General features: G+C 38.5%; 1 protein-coding gene across 2 annotated transcripts in view; it reads right to left on the reverse strand.

Moving 5' to 3' along the window:
* The window catches only part of diaph2 (diaphanous-related formin 2), a 338700-nt gene that overhangs the window by 103248 nt on the left and 219970 nt on the right, over positions 1-15482 (reverse strand). The gene's annotated exons all lie outside the window — the stretch shown is intronic.

The following is a 15482-nucleotide window of genomic DNA, read 5'->3' on the forward strand; positions in this document are numbered from 1 at the left end:
GCATGGGAAAGTTTAGACATTGACCTGAGGTGATGACAATTCCCTAGAAGGTGCTGGGGAAATCAGTCACAGCGATGTGCTAGTGCTATATATGAGTCTCTGCCCTGTGCAATAAAAAGAATGAGAAACCCACAGGAGTGTAGTGGTTTACCTCCCGACAATCAACTACCTAAGAGCTTGTCATGGACATAGTTGAAGTTATTTCTCTTTGGCAAGATCAATTTATTTTTGTCCATATATGATCAATTTCAGATGGCACAATAACAACAAGAATGAGTCAGGAGTATGGATGCATGTGTGTTTGTGTTTTTTTTTTTTTTTTGGTGGCACTGTGTAAGAGACACCGAATGGAGATGAGTGACCTTAGCTCGAGGAACAAAGTTGTCTGTTTTCATGCATGTTTGCACATACCATCGTCAAGATGGGCTATGTTAGTGAAATGAGCTGTCCAATAAAATAGATGACTTGCTGAAGGATATGTTTGAGTAAACATTCATTGTCTCGGGTACCTTTTAGAAAAGCTAGCTAATGACTGTTGGGTGCCTTAACAGCCAAAAAATGAAACTGTTTGAATGAAGTACAGACATGTACCATTTTAACATATCAGGGTTAGATGAGCTGATGCTGCTGTTTATTTTTTCACAGTGAGAGACAGGCAACAACACACAGCAAAGGACAACAAGGTTGGCCTGTTGTAGTACTGTACAAGCGTAAATAGTATGTGCTCTGCCAGGTGAGCCAGAGGGCCGTCCTAAATGATTTGATTTGTAATTTGAAGTAAATCCAGCCGCACTACATTCACAGGAACGTTGAGACTCTGCAGGCAGGGGAACTTGTGTGAGTGCCGCACACAGGGGAGATGTTCAGTGATGGTGGTGCGGTGATCATGATAGCCTGCAGAGGCTGACTCACGCTTCTAACCTCTTTCAAAACTTCAAAGTTGCACCTTATCACAGAGCCTTAGCTATTTCACCTGACAACTCCAAGGGACACACTTCATTTGACATTTCTAGATCTAAGAGACCCAAAACCGAACTTGGAGTATTGACGAGCCAGAGATTTGCAAAATACAGGTCCAAAAACTGGCACAATCATAAGTACATAAGAAAAAGTACTGTTGATGTGTCTTACGATTGAACACTCAAAAACAGCCCCCCAAAATCCCAGCTTCTAAGTTAATAAAAATTAAGTCTGACAAAAATAATTGCTCCAATTAAAAAGTTCTAATTTTCAGTGTCACCAATTTGAAATACATGATTAACAATGCTGCCACACTCTGTAAAACATTTCCATATTGTGTGTCATAACCTAGATCCAATATAATTCTACAAAATGCATTTAATATTTCCTTTCTTTTCACTTGAAGTCTTGTTTCAGGCCGCATGAAGCATTTAAGTCTAAAGTTATCATTCTCTGTATTCCATTTTTTACAAACTCTCTATTACATTTCTATTTTAAACATGATTTAAAACGTATGAGCAGCAAGCAAGATTAGTTTGAGGACCTTCAATATAAGCTCAAAAGTAAATGAAAATGACAATCAGGGTTTAAATCCCAAACAATTGATAGAATGTCTTTTATGGAGTAATTATGTTGCTGTTTCTTTTCAATTGCATTTCTATACATAATGAAAGGTTAAAAGTTGAACACCTCAGTTTCTAATACCTGGTTTACAGGTAAAGAGTTAAAATAATACATCATTGAGTAGTGCTATGTTAACCTTTGACAACTTCATAATACTTTATTTTTTATCTTGCTTATTGTGTTTGTGCATTTTTATTCTGAGAAATATAGCATCTTTTGGAATGATTGCTGGTGGATTATTAATGGCATCAACGTCACCTGGCTTGGGAGGAATTTATATATATATATATATATATATATATGCACACACACATTCTTTGCTCCCACCTTTTCTCTGGTTCTGCTTCTCTCTCATGTTATTTGGTTTTTGTTGTGTCCCATTTGCAGCTCAAGAGCTCCCTCTGTGAGAGATTCAGATTCCAGATGGAGAAAACTCCATACATGTACATATTTACACAACCCTTACCAATGTTAAATTGTATAAATAGAATTTTTACTCTTTTACTCTTACTATAAAGCTACTAAACACGATTGCTTTAAGAAAAACACAAGGAAATATTTGCACCATTTTCTATAGATTTTCTGAATACAGTGACAATGTTCAGATAAAATCTACATGCAATGTTGTGTAAAGAAATAAAGAACCAGCATCTCAACAGCATTGCCTAAAATCAAGAGTTTTGGATTTTATTTTATTCACGGTTAACTACAACACACTAACACATTACTTGTATACTACATGATGAGAGCTGTTATCAACCCTCGATGTTGTAAGTATTGAAAGTAGCACACACATCACCTGACCTGACAGATCACTGTTCTCAGATGGACACGTTTCTGAATGTATGACTTTTCTTTATTACTTAATTCAATGAAATGGTTGCTGTTCAAATTACCACAAGCACCCCTGCACATATTTCAGAAATTTGATTTCCTGAAGCTTAACTGTCTGCATGTGTGGTGGAGCATGACTCATGAGATGAGTGTGGGTGATGACTGAAGCACAGTATTTGCTTCCCTCTAGCTTTTCTGTTGATAAAAAAGATATAAAGATATTTATCCCCACCACATGTGAGCCTAATAAAACCAGCACGCTTAAGATACCATAGCTAATCATTCCGCACGTCACGATCTGAGTTAAGACTTGCTTTTGTGTCTTTTATAATTTTATTTGTCTTGAAAGGGATTTTATTCTGCTGGTGGTTTGGGTTTATCTGAATATTTGTTAAATACAAATCATTTTGTAAAATCTACTGGAATAATTCAACACTTTGGGATACACGTTTGCACATATTGAGATTTAGGTTAGAGGATTTGTAGTTCTTATCCAGGAGGTTATTAGCTCTATTACTCAAGTTAAAACATATAATTGGAAAAAAAAAATGTTTTCTCGGGGATTACAGACTATTCCATCTCTAGCTCTATCTCTCATTTTCTATCGCTTATCCATCAGGGTTGGTGTTGTGGGGGGTGCTGGAGCCCGTCCTAGCCACCTTTCAGGGTGAGGGTGGGGTACACACTGGACACATTGCCAGTCCGTCAAAGGGCCCATTCTTGCAACTACATTCCATTAATAGATGTAATTTGTGAAAATCTGAGCCTCTTTCCAAAATGATATGTCTTCACTAGCTGAAAATCTCACTCCAACACTACAAGGGAAATCACCACGCTGCCAGTGTTCGTTTATCTCGCTTTTAATATAAGTTCAGGAATATTAAAACGCCCATCTGGTTGCAGTATATCTCCAGTCATGACACCACCCACAAGTCCAGGGGCTCAGAATGAGGAATGCCAGCCATTAATCACTCTGTTTGATTTACACCATCAACCCATGGAGACAGCAATCCATCACATTTTCTGAGCATTGCTCCATGAACTCTTACAATAATGCCAATTGCTGCCATTGCTGTACCTGATTATTGATGAGTTGCTTATGGAAATTTCATATTCACAAGAGGAAAAAAGGGCAGCCAGATTCTTCTTGATTGGCTTTATGCAGAGCAGTAAAACTGAAGAGGGATCTGTCAGATGGTTGGTCACATCCCCTCAGTGTATTTGGTTTTATCTTGTAGTGCAGATGACTGGTTGGGGTAGTTTCCTGACAACAGAAGCGGAGCAAGGGATGGAAAGGCAACTGAAAGCATTAAGCAGACTCACTGACTGGGAGATGTGGGACTTGGAACAATGTATTTGGTAGCGGCAACAGGATTACATATTGAATTATTTAGATAAAGGCTGAGTCCTCAATCTAGAGGCAGCAAAGGTATGTTCGAACTATAACCTAACTTTTCCAACTCACACATGAGCGTTCAAAGAAATAAACTGCGAGGAGTATTAGACCATGAACAAACTGAATTTCCAACAGCCATACAACGAAAACAAAAGTATACACTATCTTTCAAAGATCACAAACTTATACTGCAATTTTTCTACCAATTCATTACTTATTTTCTGCTGTGAGTCTGGGTCGACGTTCATAGTGTTGTTATTTCGTAACATTTGAGTGCATTTCTGGGCATCAGCGATTTAACAGGTGGCGTGTGAGTCTTCTATACCTGCAAACAGAGTATTTTGTTTTAAAATGTGCGGTTTTCAGTGGCAAATTTCAAATTTGGACCAATTTCCTCCGGCTCCTTATGGCAATGTCCTGAATAGTAAGTAGTTACTATAGAGACATGAACACACATGCACTGCTGCATAAATGGACAAATCAGGCTCAATCTTGATATTTGAAGCACACAACTTCACTACGATTTCCTTTAACACACTTCTAGTCTAATGTAATTGGCACCAGCTGTGTAAATTCCTCTAAGTGATACGTACAATATATTGTAGGTTTCAACAATTTGCTAACAGATATGCAAACACTAAAAAATTTGCAGGCATTCAGCTTACATATACTTGTGCTAGTTCTTGATGTCACTGTTCTCTGACCTACATGCGACTGGCTGGATGAGGATTTCATGTGTCTTTATACCACATTAATAAAGTAGATGTGGAGAGATTCATATCCCTTATTTGGTGAGAAAGGTCAGATCAATTCTTCCACCCACCAAATCTGTCTTCATTTCGCAGCCAGCTTAGGCTTCACGGGATATAACATCTCTTTTGGAAACATATGCTTAGATAAGTGTATAATCATGAAACATGCAGGGCGGTGTTGAGTATTAATTCTGCTGGAGTACAGTATATATTTTGTTTTTCATCTCCACAAGACAAGGAGACTCAGAACACATGACTGCCAAGCCCCTTTTTACCTCAGGCAATCCTTAAACTTATCAGCAGTGTAATGAGGCTTTCTAAGTGGGAGATGACTTGAAGTATGGCATCTTCTCGTTTAACCCCTCTATGTAGAAAATCTGAATAATGCATCAAGCGTCACCCAGGCCTCTGATTTTAGCAGCATGATAGAAACATATATGGGTGGAAGACTAAGTAAGTTTATGGATTTCACAGGAGCAACATATGTATCCAACCCCCGGTTTGAAATTGCAAACTGTCCAAACCATAGTATGTGGTGGAGCTTTTCAGTTCCTTTTATCGATGCTCTTTTTTTCCTGAAGGTCATGCATTGCAGAGCAATAATGTTGCTTTCATGCATTTCCTCTGCTGGAATAAGAAGCAAGCTTGGGGTTTGTTGATGTAGCGATGAAACTGTCAGTTTTTCGATCAGACTATTTTCTAATTGTGATTTTGTTTGACACCAGTACATATTGCTACTTTTTTGTCCCCATAATTTTGCCGCCCAAGGCTATGAGAAAAACAAATAACACAGATTAAACTGCATGCTCATCTATTTCGGCAACAACACAGTGAGCATGTAGTGTGTCAAAATACACATTGAACATCTTCCTTATAATGAAGAAAAGGGTTGAAAGTAAAGAGATATACTACAACCGTTTGCTTAGAGGCAAAACTACATTATGCAAACAAATTCATGTATCGTTTCAGTATGTCATATTTTGTATCAACCACTATATTCAATTAACTGAGAAGAAACAAAGCCAAAATCCATCTTTTTGTCTAGACCAGCTATGAGAGCTGTATGTGCTTGGCTAAGGTGCATTTAGGTTCATTCTGTGATTTAGATAAATCTACAATCCTCAGTATGAAAGATGTCAACGCTCATAAAATGCTTTGGCTTCAGTATCAGTCATGTGCTGTGCTGCTCCAGTCTGTTCACACAAATCACAGCAATGGTACATCTGGACTTGGCCTCACACAACAGAATTTGTCTAGCGAGGTTTTCAAAAACACACATTTTATGGTTATATTTTTTATACCCCCCCCCCCCCCCCCCCAAAAAAAAAAAAAAAAAAAAGTTTCACTTAACACAACGTGAAATGAGACAAGCCCTCTGGTTGTCTGTTAAGTGCCAAAGGGCTAACAAAAACATTAGGGGTCTACTCGGCAAAAAGCACACAGTGTTCGGGTGTTTGTATTGTTATCTTATAGCCAGAGGTAGTGTCCCTGTGTGCTCCCATTTAGTTATTACTTAGGGGTAGTAGTTTCGTAGCTTGCAGCCTATTGTAATAACCAACAGCTTTAGGCTTTGCTGAAAGCCGACTCTGCCCAGAATGTACTGTACTTCTCCGTGCATATAGGTCACTGCAGAAATACATTTTTTTACTTCAAAATATGAGAATCATTACAACAATTTCTTTCACTGGGGAGGGAGATAATTAAAGGTGAACTTTTCCTTATTTAAGGCAGATTTAGAAAATGTATCTCAATGTTATATGGTCTGAATGTTGGATCTAAATGTCCTTTGATAGAAATTTGGTATTGTATGAATTGAAGCTTAAATTGAAAAAGAAAAACTCAATCTTAAGATCTACAATATGTGTTCCCTTCCCACTAACCCTAACCCATGTCAATCCATATTATTCCAGTTATTTAGGCTCACAGAAGCCTCATCTTAGCGCAAGACAGAGAAATAGATCAATGAAAAAAGTCAAACTTTTTCCTGATGATTGACCTAAATTGTCTATTTAAACCTGTATAATGTAGATTCTAAACTATCCAAACCAGAAGAAGACAAGAGGAAACTATTAGTACAGGGACTGAAGGGAAAATTGCAAGATTACAAATTCACTGCTTTTTGTTGCCAATTGTTCAATGCAGGCGGTAAGCACTTGAGAGTAAAATGGAGCAGGAGGAAGTCAAAAGAAATGGCAACTTGTCCAACCAGCTTCATATCCACAGAGAAAAGCAGACAATCTCACAACATGGTTTGCAACTGCAAGTGATGCATCCTGGAGTTGAAACTGAATCATCTTGCAATTTTGAAAAGCTTTAGACACAATAGGCCAACAAATAGCCAAAATCTAAAGACATTCTAGGGATATATGAAACACACTCGAAAAGAACTCATATGACTCTTTTGTTTTGTACTTGATTAAGTCAACTTGGAAACATGGCTCAAGGGCAGAAACAGGGATAATCATTGTCTTCCTCAAAGAGGAAAGCTTTAAATGTGCCCATTAAATTAGTGGAGCCATTGTCATTCCTTGCTAATGGCCTGCCTGATTATCTATGAGGCTATTGTCCGTTTTCTGCGGGAACAGGTGCAGAGTGTGTAGCTGATCATCTCGGATAACGACAGGCAGCAGAGTTGTGGGCACTCCGCTGAGTCTGTGGTGGTTCACAACATGGGGTCTCATAGGACACACCATCCTGGAACAGAGATTCTTAAGAATGAGCAATAAACCAGGGTCATACCAGCTGGGTGAGACTGTGCATATTCAAGTACGAGGCAGACCAAATGCGCTGTATGAGCATCCATTGCCAAGGTTTTACACTCACAGCAGCACTCTACCAGTGGCAAATTATCTCTGTTGGTGGAGGCAGAAAGCTTGCCAGAGAACAGCCAGTTGTAATAAAACTATTTATCTGTTGTATTTTGAGTACCACAACAGAACAACAGAAATATCAACTGTATATGATCGGGCAGTCTTTCTGTCTGGAAAGGGATTGACAGCTACTGTAGTCATAGAACATGATTAAGGTTACATGTAAATCTAGTAAGCAGATGGCTCATACGATATCTTTCCCATAGTGGTGTGTTTAAACTGGTTAGCTGTATTTTAGTGCCATTTGGAGCCCTCTGAAACACACGAGTTACTGTAGTGAAAAGAAAAACAAGAGATTTGCTCCACTGCCGAATGTGCAGGGGTGATAAAATTCAATGTGTGATAGAAAAATTGCTTTTTTTTTTTCTTTTTTTTTTTTTTTTTTTAAAGTAAACTTAGTTCTTCACCACCAATAACAGGGGATACATCCCTCCACTTCACACAGGCCTCATAACTACAAACCAGCCATGATAACAGGGAGACTGTGCCGGGTTTCACAATGAAATATACCGCAAACGATTAAAGAGCATCATATTCAAAACTTAACCTATTGAATATCAACAAAAATGGACCAAGACAAAGCAAGAAAGAGAGCGGCAAAATTTCAACTGAGGCCTCTCCAAGTGAAACAAAGTATACAGGGAAGCTGGAAACAATAATGGGCTGACATGAAATATAATCCCCTCTGTCTGCGATTTTATTGGCAGCCCCTCCAAAGAATGGTGGCTCCCCTATTATGACTTAACACATCAAAATCGCAGCATAGCACACACAGAAAAGGCCACCTGATGATAAACACAGCAGACGTCGTCAGAGGCTTTATCTCATGGCTGCCTGCAGCTCAACACAGGTTCAATTTGGCCCACAACAATCGATTCTGTCCCTCCTTACCTCTGCTTCAGTTGGTGGAATAAAAACAGACCTTTCTGTAAAGAGCAGGTCTCAGCTGGTATGCCATGTCAAGGCAGAGGGGAAGAAAACTATGGACACCAAAACCCGAATTGTGGTTGGTCGTTAAATTGGCACACAAGTTTTTCTCAACATGGCATTTTTATCAGTGTCACAGAGGCAGAGCTAATATCAACTTTGAAAAAGTTATATAAATGAAAAGACAAATACGTAAATAACCACAGATGCTGAAACTTTAAGTTACACAAACTGATTTCTGTTAAGCACTTCTCTTAATATTGGTATTAATTTATGAAAAAACAAACTGGTGTAACTGAGACAAACAGGACGCAAACTGGTCTGGTCTTTAATAGAGCTTAAAATACAACTTAAAGTACTTTTCTCACGGTGCCAGGGCTAGAACCTCTCCCCAGGGTACTGATAAAGTCACGAAATAACAATAGCAATTTTTTACAGATGTTTTCATGTCGAAGAAACTTAAAACAAAACACTAGAAAAAAATCTGATTAGGCTTAAACTCCGTTATTCAGGACAACGTACATGCTGAAGTTGAATGGAAAGGTGAGAAATGTGCTGCCTATCTTATGTTAGTGGTTACATGAACAAACTTAATTAAACATCAAAATGAAGACATAATTAATCATACAATTTTGTCCAGCTATTAAACAGTGTAATTTTACAATTTATTTGATGACAAAAGTTTTTAACCTTCTTTCCTTTAGGTCAATGGTTTGCGAAGGAACACAAGCAGCTTCCCAGACAACCTGAGCTAAGCTTAACATAAGACAATCTAAACAATTAATAATTGCCATTAATTAATGTAATAATAGCTTAAGAACACAATTGATATATAAACTTTTCCAAAAGCCCGGATTTGTCTCTCATTCTAAATTCACAACACAGCACTACAATGACATCAATTTGCTTTCAGGGCACGATCGCCACTTTTGGTAACACAGCATTTTTGCGTATGTTCTTTTTTGTTTTGTTTGTTTTCTTCTTGTCACAAATATAAAAAGCTTTTCTAATGCGTGAACAAGCCGCCATCTTGTGGGTAATTTTGTCCTAAAAGTAACGCCATGGCCAGATATCTCTATTTGTTAGAGGACATAATCATTTCCTGTGCTGAAAGCAAAGGGGTTGAGAATAGTATCAGATTCATTAGGCTGAGGAAAAACACATTGCTATGGTGGTGCACAATACAGAGCAGCCCTTTCATGACATTCATTAATACCCTGCCCCATTTATTTGCAGTATCAATCTCACGCCAATGGAAGTTGTCCCTCTGATCAGTATGCAGGCGAACTAGCCTCAAATCCTCAATTTCATATGCAAATGCAGTGAAACTGATTTAAATAATTTTTGAATATGGATCACACAGTGAGACTCCATATCACAGAGCTGGGGGGAAAAAAGAAGGTGGAAAATGCAAATCATCAACATGTAAAAGAAAGGTCATAGTCAGGACCTGTTAGATTTATTTTGGAAAATAAAGGGCTTGCTGCTAAATTAAACTCATTCCAAAAAGCCTGGGGACAAACTTAGAGGAGATCTGCATCATTTACATCAAAAAGGAAAACACAATATGGCCTATAGTACACAAAGGAAGAAGTTTATGATGAAGGTGGACTTGGTTTGTGTGCACTCAACAAACTTCCTTGTTTTCGTCCATCCATTACAGAAAACGCTAAGAAGTGAAAAAACAGGGGAGGTTCAAAAAGCTTTAGCTACAGTCAATGTTGTGCGTCGGTCTCACTCACCTAGCCCACAACACTGAGCCATATCACTCTAAACACTTGAGCAAGACAGCATGACACTGCCGCACATTGCAATACTTTATACAACAGTTTGCAACAATATCGCTGTGATCATTTTGAAATTCACCAAAGCAGAAATGAGTAATTTTCTGCAATGAGAAGAGCAAGAAACAGCCCGCACCACATGTTGAGAACAAATGCCTGGAAGATGGCTTCCATGATAGACACAGATAAGCATGGTCTTGGCAGAGCCAGCAAAGCACACCGTATAAATGATGCAATACAGGCACTGAATGCCTATGTGTTGCTATATCTTTTCTCCTTTGGGGGTATAAATCACAAGTGATGGTGGAATCCTCACACATAGTGGCATGCATTAACTGAAAGGGGCACATGGGAGCCAGCTCCCCTGGGCCTCGTAAAACTCCAATGAGCAGGCCTGCAATGCTCACTTCAGGCCATGCTTTTACATTATATATTGATGACAGCCCGTGATAAAATGACCTGAATTTCGTATCCAAAATCAATTCCACACCCCCAATGATGCACAGGGGTTGGCTAGCAAAAGCAGTCCAGATTCTTATGACAGAATTTGAGCCACAGACACGTTTTGTCAAACAATGGTCAATAAAGGCAGAGCGTGTAGGAAGGAATTCAGAGAAAAGCAAAGGCACTTTAGTGGAATAACCATCTAGTCTGTAAATTATCTCTTATTTCTCTGGGTAAATAGCATGTCTGGTATGGTTGAGCATTGTTTTTTCATAGCTGGGTGTGAGTAATGAACTTTGCTGAAGGCCTTGCTCTTAAGAGAGTAAAAACATCAGAGGATAAAGCCAACCAACTCAACCAACAACACCGACACAGAGATGGCCCACGCCTAATCTTTGAGAGACATTTAAAGCACATTCTGCCCACATGACATTGAGAGAGCGCTTTCAAGGAAGTGAAAAGGATCACACAATGCTTAGAAGTGATTTGAATATTATCTTCTCACCTACACAGTTAATACACACTGAGTACGAGTTGTTTTTTTGTGTTTTTTGTTTGTTTGTTTGTTTGTTTTTAGGGGGATGGATTCTGGATTGTGTTTTTACTTGGGATGAACAGCCTGCTTTGACTATTTTCCTTGGGCATAGTTCTTCAGGCATAGATTTTAGACCATTAATTCTCCAGTTTATATTTTCTTTCTGTGTTTTTTTCACTTTCCTCTTGTTTGACATTATCCCGTTTTGCAATCCTACACAACATAGTCATTAATATTAGGTTACTATGAGATGGCATTTGGATGAAGACTGGGAAGAGAAATTAAAATAACAATAACAGTAATGGCAAACAGTTCAAGAGTTTCTCTGTTCTGCCAGTCTTCAGTCTTTTTCCATGAATTTTAATTAAGTGAGACAAAACAAAATCAGTCAACCCAGGACTATATAATAAAAATTGATTTCCCACTTCTGCTAAAAAGCAGTATTACTTCTTTTCTGTATCACTTCTTCTCAGAAAAAATAAGAAGTGGTTTGTGAAGAACTTGGAAGAACATTTCAGGTTAATGTTAAATTCACTTTTTAACAATATTATGATACCTATTTGGCAAGCTTTTATATAGATCTCACCATTGAACCATCACATAAGCACACAACATAAATCCTAAATAGGGTAGGCATATTGTACTGTAGAGATTACACTCTTTCACTGAGTCAATATTACAAATCCCTGCACTTGTTATTGTAATGCCTCAACAGAGCCTTATCTGGAGGGTGCAGGGATCACCACAGAGAAAACTCAATTTCCTGCTCATTTGTGCAACAACCCTCATCATTATCTTACTTATCAGAATCCCCTGACAGACATGCTATCACAAGCGTCTTCATGAAGACAACTTCCAAGTTCCCCAGTGTTTACTACAGTGTCCTCTGCTGAAGTTCAGTAACACGGCACAACAGGTGCTCAACGAGTCCATATCAGGTCAAAACCATTGTGTCTGTCTCACGTCTTGTCACGTATGTTCATCAATGCACATTGGATTTCTGTAACTCTGTAATCCTGCACTGTTAAATCAATCACTGGAGATGTTAATCACTTGGAACTGCATTGACATGGTACTGATATGTCCAACGCTGTGATAAAAGTTTTGTCATCCTGTTAATGATTGCATAGTTCAGACCAAGATTGGTTGCTAATCTATCCTTATAGCTATCAATCGCTCATTGTAATTACAAAGCAGGATTAGGGTGCACAGGAGGTTGGAGAATTTTATGTAAACATTTAGATTTTTGCAGTTTCTTTTTGTTGGAATCCACTGCAACTCTTAAACCCAAGCTGCCTCTCTCCGGAAACTCAACAAACAAGCAAACTTCTACCATTAAAACCAGTGGAGTAGTCAATACATTCAAAAATATTCAGTAAAAATAAAGCCAAGGTTTTGAAAGTATTAACTTGTAAAATAGGGGTATATTGTGCATGAGATAAGAAAACACCAGTAATGATTTGGGGAAAAAAATTGATAGAATATTTGACTGTTTTTCTAAGAACAAGAAAAAAAAAAAAAGATTCGTTCGCAGCACAGCGAGGTCTTCATGTGGGAACCACATGGCTCTGATGCATTTTTCAACTGAGCAACATCCAGCAGCTTGAATCTTACCAAACCCTGGATGTTTTAATGATCACATGGTAATGTGAGGAGATGGGACAAGTCATTGGTGATGAGTCTAAACCATGCTGCTATCCCATGTGCCACTGGCGCTCTGAGTGGCATTCTCTACTCCAAAAGCATACTGCCTAGCTACTTGCGCTCCCTTAGGAATTGCTCCTGCTGAGTTCAGTCACTGTGTGCCATTAAACAGGACTTTGTACGAGGCAGTGTTTGAATGATCTGAGCGCGTTTAAAATTCTTTATATTTCTGTTTAGCCCGATGAGCTGCTAGAACAGTTTGTTGATCAACTGTTGATACAGCCTGAAAATACTACAATGATCTTAATCTGTATTGGTTGAGTTCCTGAGATGGTGGCGAAAAACAAGAGTTACATTTAAAATGGAGCTTCCTTGTTCACCTCAGCTCATGGAACACCCCCAGCATGGGAAATGGTCTACTGTGACAGGCTGAATTTCTAGGCTGGCAAACAACATTATTCTCATTTCTGGTCACATTGTCAGCTCTCATTGAAATCTGCTGTCACGGATTGGAGCCTGATGCTAAGCAGGGCGGCTGGCCTCCCTGCATGTGTCTATCTCTGTGTACATTCATACTGGATGGCCAAAGTGGTGATGTAAGAAATCAGAGGTGGAGGGAAAGACCGATGGACAGGAGGAGGGAAAAAAAAGAAGAAGAGTGAGAGAACAGTTGTTTTGGTCTCACAATGAACTACTCATCCACCATGAAGTGAAGAAAAAAAAAAAGAATAAAGAAAAAAGGAAACTCTCTTGAGCTCATCACTCATCCTGGGCTGGGGTAGCTAGACAGGTCTGTTTCCTGCTCCTAATATTCTTTGTGACAGACTGTCCATTTACACTGCTGGCCTCGCTGATCCTGCTCTATCACTTTCAGGGTCCAGGGATGAGTATACCTTAAACAACCGGAGAGGAAATTGTTTCCATTTCTAGTCATACTGACATTTTATATTGACTAACGCTTGAGTGCACCGATATAATTCAGCAAGGTTTGTAAACTTTAGTTTACTCCTGTCAGCATGTCAATCATTAAAGTTTTTTTCAAGAAAATGGTGTGTTGGTATCAGTGTGATAGTTAAAACCTGCAAACACTAATGAAAAAATAAATAAATAAGTGTGCAGCAATGCACAAGATGTCCAGTCAAATCATCTGGAAATCTGGGTCTCAGGACTCCAAAGACTGTCGAGGGCTGTGGCTTCAATAATACAACTACCCTTTGCTAAATTCCTTAGATGTATAAATGATGAGTTCTCAAACATGAAAAGCTTCCGAAGAGAGTTTGCTTAGTGCTTAGCTACTAAAAACGGGAACCAAATGATAGAAGGAAAGGTGTAGAACACAAGCAGGGCACTCTGGTGGAAACAAACTAACGATCATTGACATTACTTCAAACTTTGATAACTTGACAGAGTGAAAGCCGGAAACCCCAAACATAACAAAATTGAGCGTCCACTCACACTATGACATGACTTCTTTTTTCTCTCTACTCTGATATCAAAATTTTCGAGTATATCTAATCCCACTGTTGAACACTGATAAGCATTTTCAAACTGCTTTCTTTTGAGAGTTCATTTCAATTTCAATGAAGTTTAGCTTAACCACAACAAAACAAACAGGAACATTTTTGTTTCTTCGGTGCTGATTTTTTGGAACTAGTGGCTCCAGCTTCAAGTCATCCTGTGTGTAGTATGGCTCAGCCAGCTCTGCTCTTTTGGATTTAGATTTTTCTTATTTTTTCTTCCTTGTAGATCCTCTATATCTTAGTCAGATTGTAAGGGAAGCACTGCAATCTCAGAGTCTTTGAAAGCATCCCTGGGGCCTGATCCTGTGGCCACTTTACCAACATGACGAACACTGCCTAGGGTCTCATTTGAAAAAGTGGGGCTGATATTACACGAGCTACAAAAGGAACAAAAGATGAAAAGTGCATATCTGTAAAAATATTCCAATTTAGAAAACTGTCTTTATGTTCACCTACATGCAGTTCCCCACTTTATAAATTGCAATAAAATTGAAATGCTGAACAATTGTGAGACTAATATCACACCCAATTAATTCTTGCGATTAAATGGCAAATGGAATTCCCATTGAGGATATTAATATGCACCTAAATCAGATTGTCATTCAATTACTTCTAAAGGAGACTGGGAAAGTTTGACTACAAATCTAAGAAGGGAAATTTCACTGACTGTGAAATACTTTATTTATTAATTTCTACAAAAGTTGTTGGCGGCTACATCTATAGCATTCCTCCTTGTCCAAAAGACAGCATATCACAACAGTCATACAAGTTATTAATTTGGACAGCGGTACATGAGAGTAAAGCAAATACTGAAATTGAAAAAGGAGGGGCCAGATATTAAAATGACAACAAAAATCTGCCGGGTTGTTAACCACAACAGAGACAGAGCTGCAGAACTACTGTAGGTAAGCAGAGCTTTCCTTCCCTGTGTACACAGGAGCTCATTACATTTCACATTGTGCAGGCAATCTATAAGTGTAGATGAAAAAAAAATATGAATTTGAAATTTCCTATCAGTTCCTTGATCGCAGCCATCAACTTCTCCTGGAAGCCTGGCTGAAGTCAGGGTGTTACTGAATACACTAATGGACCACAGTAATGCCCTGTTAGTTTCCATTCATACACCTCTTGACTAATGACAAAACACAATTTTTATACAATTATACATAAATTATGTTCCCTGCGTTTTTCC

Source organism: Echeneis naucrates, chromosome 10 (genome assembly GCF_900963305.1).
Source record: "Echeneis naucrates chromosome 10, fEcheNa1.1, whole genome shotgun sequence".
NCBI lineage: Eukaryota > Metazoa > Chordata > Actinopteri > Carangiformes > Echeneidae > Echeneis > Echeneis naucrates.